The following is a 13519-nucleotide window of genomic DNA, read 5'->3' on the forward strand; positions in this document are numbered from 1 at the left end:
GGCATTCTGATCTCCTATCCTTTATATGTTCCTGTTACTCCCTTCTCTTTGGAAAAATTCAGGAAACTCTCTTTATCCCAGGTGTCCTGATGCTATGACGTCTGTCTTTTTTTTAATGCTGATGGGCACTTGGAACTAACTAGATAATGCCTTCCAAATTTGGGGAAATTGTTTAGTGGTATTTTCTTTCTCTCTTGTTGGGCCCCTTGGACTGATCTTTTAATTCCCTTTTCTTTTTAATCTTCTATTTCCCACCTCTTTGTCCTTTTATTTTTTCTTGCTATATGAGAAAATTTCTCAATTTTATCTTCCAAATTGCCATTTTTCCCGTTCTCCCATATTTTTAATTTTCAAGAGAACTTTTGTTCTAGGGATTTTTTTTTTTTTTTAAGATCAGTAAATGACAAGAGGAACAAATGGGTGATGTGATGTGATGGGTGAAAATTCCAGGAAACTTTATTACACAAGCAAGGGAATTAGAGGTGGTTCATGTGAAATGAATTTCAGCATCCCTGAATAGGTAGGCAAGTTGCTTAGTAAAAGAAAAGGAAGTAGAAGGAACCTGTGGGGATATTGGGAGGAATGGAGAAGTTACAAAGGCCATGAACAGGAGTGTGATGGATAAATGCAAACAACAAAACAGGTGGCATTGAGAGGTTCATTAACGCAGTTTATTTTTTTGTCTCACATTAATGTTCTTTGGTTTTTCAGACCCCTGCATTTGTTATTACTTTTATTTTTTATTTATTTATTTTTTTAATGTTTATTTTTGAGACAGAGAGAGACAGAGCATGAACGGGGGAGGGTCAGAGAGAGAGGGAGACGCAGAATCTGAAGCAGGCTCCAGGCTCTGAGCTGTCAGCACAGAGCCCGATGCGGGGCTCGAACTCACGGACCGTGAGATCATGACCTGAGCCGAAGTCGGACGCCCAACTGACTGAGCCACCCAGTGCCCCTTGTTATTACTTTTAAATGACATTAACTCTTTATTCCTGATTATGAAACAACCCACTAGTTTATTGTAGAAATCTTGAATATAAGAAATCACAAAGAGAAACATAAAAATTGTGTATAGTTCCCCCCACTCAGAGATAACAATTATTAATATTTTAGTGTTTTCGGTGTTATATCTAATAATACATGAATATCCTGTATGTTGCTATATAATATTTAAAAACAAAATTAGAATCACACGATAGGTCATTTTTTATTCTTTGCCTTTACCCGTTAATAATATATTACATCTCTTGAGTATTCTTGATGTCGGATTTTTTTGGAGATCGTTTTTTTCTTTTGAATTCTTTTTAAATTAATAGACTTTATTTTTTAGAGCAGTTTTTCGGTTCACAGCAAAGTTGATCAGAAAGTACAGGGGGTTCCCATGGACTCTGGTCCAGAGACCTGTTCCAGAGACCCACAGTCCTTTTACACTCATAGCCTCCCCGACTATCACCACCTGTACCTGGGCAGTGTGTTTGCTACAACAGACAAATCTACAGCAACACATTATCACCCAGAGTCCATAGTTTATATTAGGGTTCCCTTGGAGCTGTGCATTCTGTGGGTTTGGACAAATGTATAATGACATGTATCGGCTGTTACAGTACCAAGCAGAATGGTTGACCATTCTAAAATGCCCTGTGCTCTAGCTGTTAATCCTTTCCCACATCCCCATGAACCCTGGCAACTGTCTTTATAGTTATTACTGTCTATATAGTTTTGCCTTTTCCAGAACGTCATATACTTGGAATTGTACAGCATGTGGCCTTTACAATACTGGCTTCTTTCACTTAGTAATACACATTTAAGTTTCCTCCATGCCTTTATATGGCCTTACAGTTCATTTGTTTTTATCACAGGCTAATATTCCAGTGTATGGATGTACCACAGTTTATTTACCCATTCACCTGTTGAAGGACATCTTGGTTGCTTCCTGGTGTTGGCAATTATGAATAAAGCTATTAAAACATACGTGTCAGGATTTTTTTATGTTTATTTTTGAGAGAGAGAGAGAGTATATCAGGGGAGAGGCAAGAGAGGGAGACACAGATTATGAAGCAGGCTCCAGGTTCCAAGCTGTCAGCACAGAGCCCGATGCGGTGCTCAAACTCATGAGCCACCCAGGTGCCCCTGGTAAGCCTTCTAAAATCATCTTTTTAAAATCTTGTATGTTAACTTCGGCTTCTGCCAGCTGGGTATTTGGGTATGCAGGTATGCGAGTATGCGAGTGACTGCTTCCCACATTATTGATAACACCGTATGTTACTGTATTCGTTTCCCAGGGCTGCTGTAACAAATAACCTCAGTGGCTGAAAACTACAAATTTATTCTCTCACAGTAATGCAGACTGGAAGTCTGAAATCAGGTGTCAGCAGGCTGGCTGGGTTCCTTCCAAAGACTCTAGGGGAGTATTCTTCCTTGTTTCTTCTTAGCTTCTGGTGGCTTCTGGCAATCTTTGGTGTTCCTTGACTTCTAGCTGCATCAAGTCTCATCCTGCCTTTGTCATCACATTGCCTTCTAACCCACCTGTGTATCTTTGTGTGCTCCGTCCTCTTATGAGGATGCTGGTCTTTGGATTTAGGGTCACTTTAATCCAGTATGACCTCATCTTAACTAATTATATGTGCAAAGACACTATTTCCAAATTAGGTCACATTTTGAAGTTGCTGGTGGGGCAGGAGTTTTGGAGGATACAATTCAACTCACTACAGTTATCTTCAAAAAAAATTTTTTTCTAATCAGAGTGGAGTGGGGACATCCTATTTTTGTCTTCATTTCTGTAATTACTAGTGATGTCGAAATCTTTTGATAGGGTCATTTGTATATGTTTCTTGTTTTGAAAATTGTTGGTAGCCCTGACCTGTTTTTCATTTGAATAGTTTATCCTAACTCCTCAAGCTATCTCATAGGAATTTATTTTTATTTACAAAAAGAGGTGAGAGCTGTTGCCTTCCTCTGGCACCTGGCATGCTCCCTCTAATTGTGTACCAAATCTGGTCACCCCTCTGCCTCCTCCACTGCCTGCAAGGTCTGAGCCACTCTTGTTTCCCACAAGAATCACTGTAGGACCCTTGCCTGACTCCACCCATTCTGATCGCCACACAGCCACCAGAACAATCCTTTTCAAATGTAAATCAGACCCTGACAATCCTCTGCTCACACCCTTCAATGGCTTCAGCTCACAAATGGAACAAAAGCCCAAGCCCTAACCGCCCTAATCGTGGCCTGCAGGTCCTGTGTGATAGGCAGCCTCTTCCTGGTCCTTTCCATCCACTCCCCCCAGCCTCCCTCCCTCCTGTTTATCCAAACACATCTACTGATCCAGACTTCAGGCACTGAAGCCTCCAAGGAGTTCAACTTTGCTGAAATCTGCTCTAGTTATTTTAGGCCTCACACCCAGCAGTAAGAAGTCAAAGAACTGATAATGGAGCTGTCCCCAGGCACTTCTGTTTCCCTACTCTGCCGCTAGTTTTGTGTAAGCCTGGGATTTTGTCTTCAGGTTACCTGTTACAAAAGCATGTGTTTATTTGGTTCCCATGAAAGAATTTCCCATTGCTAGGATCCAGTTAGATTGCTGCCTTACACAGATGTTCGGCTCTGATTTCTGAAGGAGAAAGGACAAATATCTTGAAGACTGTAAAAGGATATTTTCTGATTTTACATTTTAAATATTTTTGAAAACTTGGTAAGATTAAACACATAATATTGAACAGTTACTAATTTCTCAGTGACTAAGGCTTTAATCTCTATCTGCTCTTTTACCAAATGGCAAGGAGATCCTTCTAGATAAAAATACTTACCATGCTATTAGAAGTACATTTGATCCTGGAATAAAACTAAATATTACATTTATGGCATGCTCGGTTTATGCCGTTGTAAAATATTCATCTCGAGCTTTATATAGAACAGATGATACATAGATCAGTTAGAAAGTTTTGCTTCATTCAGCCTCACCCCTGTATGGAGATGGGAGATGGGTGAGAAATGTGTGAAGGGGGCCTGGTAGATGTATTTGTGAACAACCTAGCCTTTACAGAGGCTGGGCTCGCCTGTAAATCACTTAGGTCAAAACCTGGCCTGTTAGAAAAGATACTTTTCATAAATGAGGTTCACAGTTGTGTTGTTCTTCCTCAGAAGCGAATAGCACATGACAACTGAGATGTTAACTTGCTAAATTGTTGGTTTCTACATCTCTGGTTCTTACTAGTTTCCTTTGACTCAAACTACTCTTTTAGGGGGGAGGGCAAGTGGTACCTCCGAGCAGTTTATTAAGTAAGAAGTTCTGTCTTAACTGGTTCATGGCAAAAAAATGAACACTAATAAAGACTAATTTCTGTGTTCCTGATCCTTTCTTAAAGGTGTTTGTAAATAGGACTAGGACTCTATTCCCATAAACCTAAATCAGTTTATGACTGGAGAGGAAGTTTCTTTTAAAAATTAAGCCTGACCCTTGATTGTTTTCCATATAGTTAACTGAGTTCATCTTATCCTTAGTTAAGTAAAGATTTCTTCCTCCCTGAGTACGCAGTTAGAATAAAAAACAAACTAATAACACTATTAGTTTATATTTTCTCTGGCTGTGGAATCTGTAACTTTCAAATAACCAGGAAGCAGAAAAAATGGTGTTGCATTTTTTCAGTGGAAAGGTTTTAAACATTGCACTTCCTTATGGGCTATTTCTGTTTGTTTTCCATTTTCCAATTTTTAAAAGATGTTTATTTATTTATTTGGGTGGGGAGTGGCAGGGGCACAGAGAGAAGGAGAGAGAATCCCAAGCAGGCTCTGGCGACAAGGGGCTGGATCCCACCAACAATGAGATCATGGTTGAAATCAAGAGTCAGACGCTTAACTGACTGAGCCACCCAGGCGCCCCTCCAATTTTCTTATAAGATAAAACTTCAGAGATCTTCATGATTCAAGTTAAAGAAACAAATGTGACACTGTCAATAATTTCATTTAATATCTGGATTTTTTTCCTATTTGTCTTCTGACTTTGGGAAATAAAGTGGTGTTCGGAATTGACATGAACTAGGGTAATGCAGAAATTAGGGGCTTATTTTCCCATATTATTTAAAAATTTTTGTAGTTTTAAAATTTTTCCCCTTACTAAGAAAAAGCAAATGAAATACAGAATTATTGAGACTCTTAAAAACTGAGAACAAACTGAGGGTTGATGGGGGGTGGGAGGGAGGGGAGGGTAGGTGATGGGCATTGAAGAGGGCATCTTTTGGGATGAGCACTGGGTGTTGTATGGAAACCAATTTGACAATAAATGTCATATATAAAAAAAAAAAAAGAAATACAGAATTATAGGCTGGTACTAAATCTGTGTATGGTATAAGAAGATCTGGCTCATGATTGACCAGTAAGCAAACGTGTCACCAATTTAGTAATGTTATTCAGAGTGATACCTATTCACTGCAGAGGATCAGAATGCCCCAGAGGGTTCTGTGATTCTTGGAATCTAGGAAAGAGTAAGCCTAAGGGCATGGATTAAGGATCAGGCAGCTGTAGGCTTCTGTAGTGTTTTGCTTTGGAGGTCTGTAATGCAGTTACACTGCTGATTAGCATAGACTGAAGCAGGTTATAATTGTGAAGGCAAGAGCAGTCAAACTAAATAACAACTTTGTAGTCAAGGAACATTCAGAAGGACTGCACTGCAGTCGTCAGAGACCCACATCTCAGTGTTGTGGTTCACAGAGGACACACTGTTTCTGTTTTCAGTAGTAGATGGTCATTATTCAACGTGGGGCAAAATTCTTTCAACATCCTGTCCTTCTCTGTAACCTCTCCCCCAGCTGTAATTCTCCTAGGTTCTTCTCTTGTGAAGGCCACCCCTTACTCTGCTGTCACCTACTCCGGGAAGCCCTCTTAGACTTCTCCCATCAGAGTCAGTCACAGCCTTTCTGCCTGACTTTCATGTCTTATGTGCTTTCCTGTGACTGCTGTTGAGCCTTGAAGTACAGAGGAATATTTCTTTCTCTCACCAGGTTGTGAACTCCTCCTGGAGGGTGGATTCCACATTTTACCCCATTTGTAGCTCTAAACTTAGCAGAGTCAGAGCCAGGCACAAAGTAGACATTCAGTAGGGTGTGCTGATTTGAAATCAAATGTAAGTTGAGAGCTCCTGTACCAGGCACTGGGCTGTGTGCTTACATATAATCATTACTTATCTGACTCAGAGGCGGAAGTTGTCCCACGTATGGTGTAGGCAGTAAGTAGAATTTGAATCCCATCTGACTCTCCTACCTTACCACCTCATTAAATGATGGGGCCTGCAACATAATAACGTGGCTAAAGACTTGAAGGTTATTGGTAATAAAGGCCATTTTGTACTAAAGGCTATTAAAAAAAAAAAAAGAGGCCCCAAATTCTGTCTTTGACTTTATTTTGAAGGGTTTTGCATGGTAGCCTCTTGTCTTCTGGACTAGACCATTTTGTGTATATAGTTGCCACTTTTTCCAAATTATCTGTGGTGATTACCCTGGAATATAGAAATTAAAAGTGGATCACACTGGTAGAGGGTGTCTCTTTAACCAGAGTCTCCTCTTTCCGCCTGCACCCATTTATCATAGCTAATCCACACTATAAATATGGATCAGAATGAACATGTCTATAGTATATTTTGTAATGAGTATGTTATATAAAACTTACTTTTGTTTTTCTGAGATCATGGGTCAGTAAATTTTTGTGAATATCAAATAGCAATTATTTAAGGTTTTGTGGACCATGTATGGTCTCTGTTGCTTCTCTTCCTCCTCTTCTGTCTGTCTCCTCCTCCTGCTCCCGCTTCTCCTCCTTCTTCATTAAACCCTTTTAAAAAGTAAGTAAAAAAAAATTCTTAGCTCTTGCTCACAGGTTGTAGTTTGCTGACATTGTTTCTAGATTAAATGAGCACTTTAATTCATTTATTATCTCTTTTAAAAAATGTTTATATACTTATTTTTTAAAGAGAGAGAGAGAGAGAGAGAATCTTGAGCAGGCTCCACACCACCAGCAAAGAGCCCAATGCAGGGCTTGAACTCTAAATCATGAGATCATGACCTGAGCCAAAATCAAGAGTCAGACAGTTAACCAACTGAGCCACCCAGGCACCCCTATTTATCATCTCTTAAAGGATATGAGGAAAGATAAAAATGGATCATAGAAAAATAACAAACAATAAAAATTATTCACAGTTTTAAAAAACTGGTGTTGTTTCACAGAGTAGGTTAAATATTTGATTGCTATTTTTTTATAACCATTCTGTTGAGATTATTCACATTTACCCATTTAAAAAAATTTTTTTAACGTTTATTTATTTTTGAGACAGAGAGAGACAGAGCATGAACGGGGGAGGGTCAGAGAGAGAGGGAGACACAGAATCTGAAACAGGCTCCAGGCTCTGAGCAGTCAGCACAGAGCCCGACGCGGGGCTCGAACTCACATACCGCGAGATCGTGACCTGAGCCGAAGTCGGACGCTTAACCGACTGAGCCACCCAGGTGCCCCCACATTTACCCATTTAAAGTAAACATTTTAGTGGGTTTTTTTTTAAAGATTTATTTATTTTTGAGAGAGAGAGAGAGCATAAGCAGGGAAGGGGGAGAGAGAGGGGGACAGAAGATCTGAAGCAGACTTTGCTCTGACAGCAGCGAGCCTGATACAGGGATCAAACTCATGAACCGTGAGATTGTGACCTGAGCCGAAGTTGGACGCTTAGCGGACTGAGCCACCCAGGCGCCCTTCAGTGGTTTTTAATATATTAACAGAGTTGTGCAGCTATCACCACAGTCTAATTTTAAAACTTAGCACCTCAGAAAGAAACCCTGGACCCACTGGCAGTCACTCCCTGTTCCCCATCCTAATCCCCACCCCAGCCCTAGAGAACCACTAATCTGCTTTCTGTCTCTATAGATTTGCCTGTTCTGGGTGTTTCATTACAATGGAATAATATAATATGTGGTCTTTTGTGATTGGCTTCTTTCATTTAGCATACATTTTTCAAGATTCAGTCCTGTTGTAGCATGTATTAGTACTTCATTCCTTTCTATTGACTGATTATATTTCATCCTGTGGAGATGCCACATTTTATTTATTTGTTTATCAGTTGACAGACATTTGGGCTGTCCCATTTTTTGGCTATTATGAATAATGTTGCTGTGAACACTTGTGTATGGATATATGTTTTCATTTCTCTTGAATATAAATCTAGGAGTGGAATTGCCAAGTCATATGGCAGTTCTGTGTTTAAGTGTTTGAGGAAATGCTAAACTGTCTTCCACAGCAGATGCGCCATTTTACATTCCCACCAAGCAATGCATGAGGGTTCAATTTTTTCACCTCCTCCCCAACACTTCTTATTGCTTGTCTTTTATTTTATAACCATTCTGGTGGCTGTGAAATGATCTTCCATTGTGGTTTTGATTTGCATTTCCTAGATGATTAATGTTGTTGCTCATCCTTTCATGTGCTTGTGGCCATTTGGGTATTTTCTTTAGAGAAATATTCAGATCTTCTGTCAGTTTTTCAATTGGGTTATTTGTTTTTTTATTATTGAGATATAAAAGTTATTTCTATGTTCTGGATAGAAGTCTTTTATTAGATATATTATATGTAGATATTTTCTCCCATTCTGTAGATTTTCTTTTACTTTATTGATGCTGTCTCTTGAAACATAAATTTTTATAAGTTTTATGAGATTCAGTTTATTTGCTCTTTCTTTTGTTACTTGTCCTCTTGGTGTCATATCTGAGAAACCATTGCCTACTCTGAGGTCACGAAGATTCACTCCTTTGTTTTCTTCTAAGAGGTTTATAGTTTAAGCTCTTACATTGCAGTGAGCGGTCTATTTGGAGTTAACTTTTTGTGTGGAGTGTGAGATACGGGTTTCCAAATTCATTCTTTTGCTTGTGGGTATCCAGTTGTCCCAGCACTAGTGGTTGAAAAGAATTTCATTTTCCCTATTATATTGTCCTGACACCTTTGTTGAAAATCAGTTGATTGTAAATATGTCAATATAAGGGTTTATCTTTGGACACTAACTTCCATTCTGTTCATATATATGCCTGTATTTATGTCAGTACCACACAATCTTGGAAACTTTGAAGTTTGGAAGTGTGAGTTCTCCCACTTATTCTTTCTCAAGATTATTTTGGCAGTTTGGGTCCATTGTGTGTCCATATGCATTTAGGAAGAGCTTGCCAATTTCTTTTTTTAAAAGGCAGTTGAGACTTTGATAGGGATTGCGTTGAATCTGTACATTTGTAGAGTGTTACTAACTTAACGATATTAGGTCTTCCAGTCCTTGAACATGGGATGTCTTCCTTTTATTAGGTCTTCTTTAATTTCTTTCAGTGATGTTTTGTTGTTTTCAGGGTACAAGTCTTGCATTTGGCTTTGTTAAATTTATTCCTAAGTATCTTTTTTATGCTGTTATAAATGGAATTATTTCTTATTGACTATTTAAAAAAATTTTAACGTTTATTTATTTTTGAGACAGAGAGAGAGAGAGAGCATGAACAGGGGAGGGTCAGAGAAAGAGGGAGACACAGAGTCTGAAACAGGCTCCAGGCTCTGAGCTGTCAGCACAGAGCCCGATGTGGGGCTCAAACCCACGGACTGCGAGATCATGACCTGAGCCAAAGTCGGACGCTTAACCGACTGAGCCACCCAGGCGCCCCTTATTGACTGTTTTTAAATATATAAAGTGTAATAGATTTTTGTACCTGTTAGAGAAATACAGATTTTTTTTTCTTCCAGTTCATAAAGGACAAAATACAAGGAAATGGAGTTTAGCTGGAAATGAGGAAGTACTTCCTGAGAATTAAGATTAAGGGAGCCTCTGGAGTTTCAGTGTATGGTTAAGAAGAGAATAGACTGGAATGCAGAGGAATCAGCTGAATCTTCACATTCTCTTTTCAATTCACTTAAATTAGGCTCTTACCTCCACTCCTTCCTTGAAACCACTCTCCTGGAAGTCACCAGTGATCTTCATGTTGCCAAATCCACAGTCCTGTTGGTCAGGTTGTTCAGTTCACTATCATCCTGCTTGACCATCCTCATGAGCTTCATCAGCACAAACAAAACTCCCTTCTGGGACATATTCCTAAAACTCTACAGTCCTCTGGTTCTCCTTCTATCCCACTGTGGCTCCTTTTTCGTCTTCCAACATCTTAATTTGGGTCTAGGATTTCATTTTTCTATCTGTACTCATTTCCTTATTGACTTTATCCAACCTCATGGCTTACCAGATACCATCTAAATGCTGTTGACCCTCAAATTCACATCTCTAATATAGACCTCTGCCTTGAGTTTCAGCATTATACGTGTCTAAAACCAAGCTCTTGATCTTCCTCCTACCCCATATCTGTTCTGCCACCCCAGTCTTTCTTATCTTAGTTAATGGTAACATCATCCTTTTACTTGCTCAGGTGAGAAACCTTGGGATCATCCTTGACTACTTCGTCTCATGCTCTGCTTATATCCCGCTCATCATCAAATCTCACCTTGGCCACACCTTTGGAACAGATCCAGTATATATGACTGCTTCTTACCGCCCACATTTACCACCCCAATCCAAACTGTCATCATCTCTTTCCTGGTTTGTTGCAATAGCTTCTTAGTAGCTTCTTGCTTTCACTCTTACCCCTCCTACAGCCTATTCCCAGCACTTTCTTCAAAGAACCCGAAGGATCCTGTTGAAAGGTAAGCTGTGTTATGTCTCTCCTCTGCCCAGAACTCTGCCAGGGCTCCCATCTCACTCAGAGGAAAAGCCAAAGTCCTTATCATGGCCTAGAAAGCCCCTTACCTGTCTTTTCCCATCATTTCCTTCTCTTCCCCTGGGTAACTGCTCTAGCCACACTGACAGTCCTGACTCACTGGTGCAAGCTGCTCCATTTGTCTAGACAGCTGCATGGTTCCTCTCCCACAACTTTGCATCACCTTTGTCTGAAACTGTTAAAATTGCATTTCTTATCCCCTCTGAGTTTCCTCCTTTCCCTTTTTTTTTCTTCACAGCACCTACCACCATTAAATACACATTTTTACTTATTTGTTGATCATGTTTTCCCTATGAAGATATAAGTGTCACAAGAGCAGGAATATTTGCCTGTTTAACTGCTGTATCCTTAGTACCTATAACAGAGTCTGGCACAGAACAGAAGGTTAATAAATAAATTTTTAATCGGCGAATCAGCTAGTCCAGCTTCCTGCTAGTAGATGAGTAATTGTTGGTTTTGTTTTTTGTTTTTTCTTTTGGAAGATCCTCTTAGCTATATGTATGTATAAGCTCTTAATGGGCCTTCCAGTGGCTTTAAACCTCACAGCAAACCTGTGGTGATGTAGACATCATTATTTCCATTTTACTGAAGAAGAAGGTGCAGGTCAGAGGGTTTTCACAGGTTGACCATGATTACACTTCTGGTCAGATGGGCCTTGAGTCCCTGTCAGGTGGCCTCCAGCACACTGGTGCCTGTCCCAGGGGGTGCCCTCACAGTTGGCAGGGTAAGGAGGGCCACCAAAGCTCCCAAAGATGATAGTGAGGAAGCAAATGAAGTAAGGAGCTAGATTGGAGAGTAACTTAGCATCATGATTGAAGGGAATACATTGAGTTGTCTTTTTTTTTTATTTTTTTTTTTTTAGAGAGAGAAAGTGTGACGTGGGGAGGGGCAGAGAGAGCAGGAGAGAGAGAATTCTAAGTAGGCTCCGCACTGACAACACAACCTCATGCAGGGCTCGAAACCATGAGCCATGAGATCGTGACCTGAGCCAAAGTCAGTTGTTTAACCAACTGAGCCACCCAGGGGCCCTGACTTGTCTTAATAATTGAGAACAGAGAAGGCAACAAGACTAAGTTGCAATATAAAAGGAATGATTAAAGTAGAAGACATAAAATAAGCATTTTTAACTTTTCTGTCCATGTATAATTAAAAACAGAAGAGACCTTCACTTCCTCATGCTGGTAGAGGGCCATTTTTCCTTAATGGTTGGGAACATGATGGCTTTTGGGCCTCTTTTCTTTAGGTCATTTTCTGTCTCATGAGACATTGGCTTCATGTTTTCAGGGCTGCTGATTAAGTGTACAAAATAACGCATAGAGGCTTAATAGAATCAGTATTATCCCAGTAATGCTTTACATTTCCGTCCCACAGACCAACCCTAACACTTGTCTTTGTCCTTCCTTTTTCTGTACATACTTCATTTCAACCAACTGTTCTAGCTGAAACCTAATCAAAATAAACCAAAAGATTCAAGTATATCTTGTTTTCATATAGTTAATGAACATGTCATCTATTCATCATTTTCTCACTTCAAGAGAATTGGGGGTGCAAATAATTCTTTCAGTTTGAGATGATATTGACATTATGTAACAAATAATGCTGTATTTCTTTTATTGGATAGATATTGTCTGAAACATTATGAGACATAATTAAATATAACTATTCATTGAAATTAAAGAATTTTTTGCTTGTAAAAAATATTTGAAGGGGTTCTGGATAGCTGTTCCCTGTGTTCAGATTCCTTCATGTACATACATTTACAAATTTAGTATCTTTTCTAATCAACCATCCATGGAGTGTGTGGACAGAGTACGTCTTTCATTATGTGTCCTACAAGTGACATCATTTCTATTCATCTGGCCCCAGACACAATGTTAATGAAGCTACCAGTGAAAAACTTGCTTCTCAAGACATGATCAGATAGGATTCCTTCCCCCTCTTCCTCTTTTGCAAAAAATCTACCTGTTACATAAATGTTGCTTCATAGAATCTGTTAAAAGTGAGAGGAAAATTGATGGGAGTGGAGCAGAGGATGACTTTATGACTTTTCTTTCACAAGGGAACAAGTATAATAAATCTGTTACTTCAGAAGCTTCTGTTTTATACTCCACTTTACAAAATGGGGAGAACAGAAAACTAAAATACTGTTCAGAGAATCCTCTTTTCTCAGTAATTCGCTACTGAGTAAGTGAGTGAACAGAGTGAACAGTAAGTTCATTACTGTTGTAAATTGTAACTGCAACAAAAAATTGATGGCCAAAAGGATCTGAGCCAAGAATTTCTGATTTTCAACTCTGGTCACAAAATCTCTGAATTGGAGATCTGGACCATAAAGATCTGATTTGATCCCTTCCAGGATTTTCCCAACATGGAGACAAACACTGTGTTCAGTGCTCCTCATACCTGTTGGCATTTAGTCCTCACCATCAATCTTGATGCTGACTCACACCCGTGCATAGGAGGACTGAAGCCCAGGGATGGTTTCAAGTTGATGAGTAGAGGATGTAGGATTTGAACTGCAGGCTCTTGACGTCAGGTGTGCATAGGGCCACAAAGCATTGTGGGAATAGATGCTGTCCCTAGGATGACATGGGTCCTGCACCAAAGCACAAGGTGTGGAGGTAGAGCTTGGGTTGGAGGCTAGCATGCTCTCAGTCCCTGCCCCAGTTTGGCACCTCTGTGCAGGGCACACATTGACCCAAGTCTGAAGCATAGGCTTCAGCAGTGCTACTGTAGAATAAGTAGACATTTTCCCTGGC

The 13519-nt window shown here is 39.7% G+C and overlaps 1 protein-coding gene and 1 long non-coding RNA gene across 7 annotated transcripts in view; both read left to right on the forward strand.

Annotated features, from left to right (window-relative positions):
- Window positions 1–13519, forward strand: part of TJP1 (tight junction protein 1) — a 245271-nt gene that overhangs the window by 61736 nt on the left and 170016 nt on the right. The gene's annotated exons all lie outside the window — the stretch shown is intronic.
- The window catches only part of LOC113601913 (uncharacterized), a 51463-nt gene continuing 47421 nt past the window's right edge, over window positions 9478–13519 (forward strand). The window contains exon 1 of the long non-coding RNA XR_003423244.2: window positions 9478–10686. This is a non-coding gene — a long non-coding RNA (uncharacterized LOC113601913). The remainder of the gene's footprint in view (window positions 10687–13519) is intronic.

This window comes from Acinonyx jubatus, chromosome B3 (genome assembly GCF_027475565.1).
Source record: "Acinonyx jubatus isolate Ajub_Pintada_27869175 chromosome B3, VMU_Ajub_asm_v1.0, whole genome shotgun sequence".
NCBI lineage: Eukaryota > Metazoa > Chordata > Mammalia > Carnivora > Felidae > Acinonyx > Acinonyx jubatus.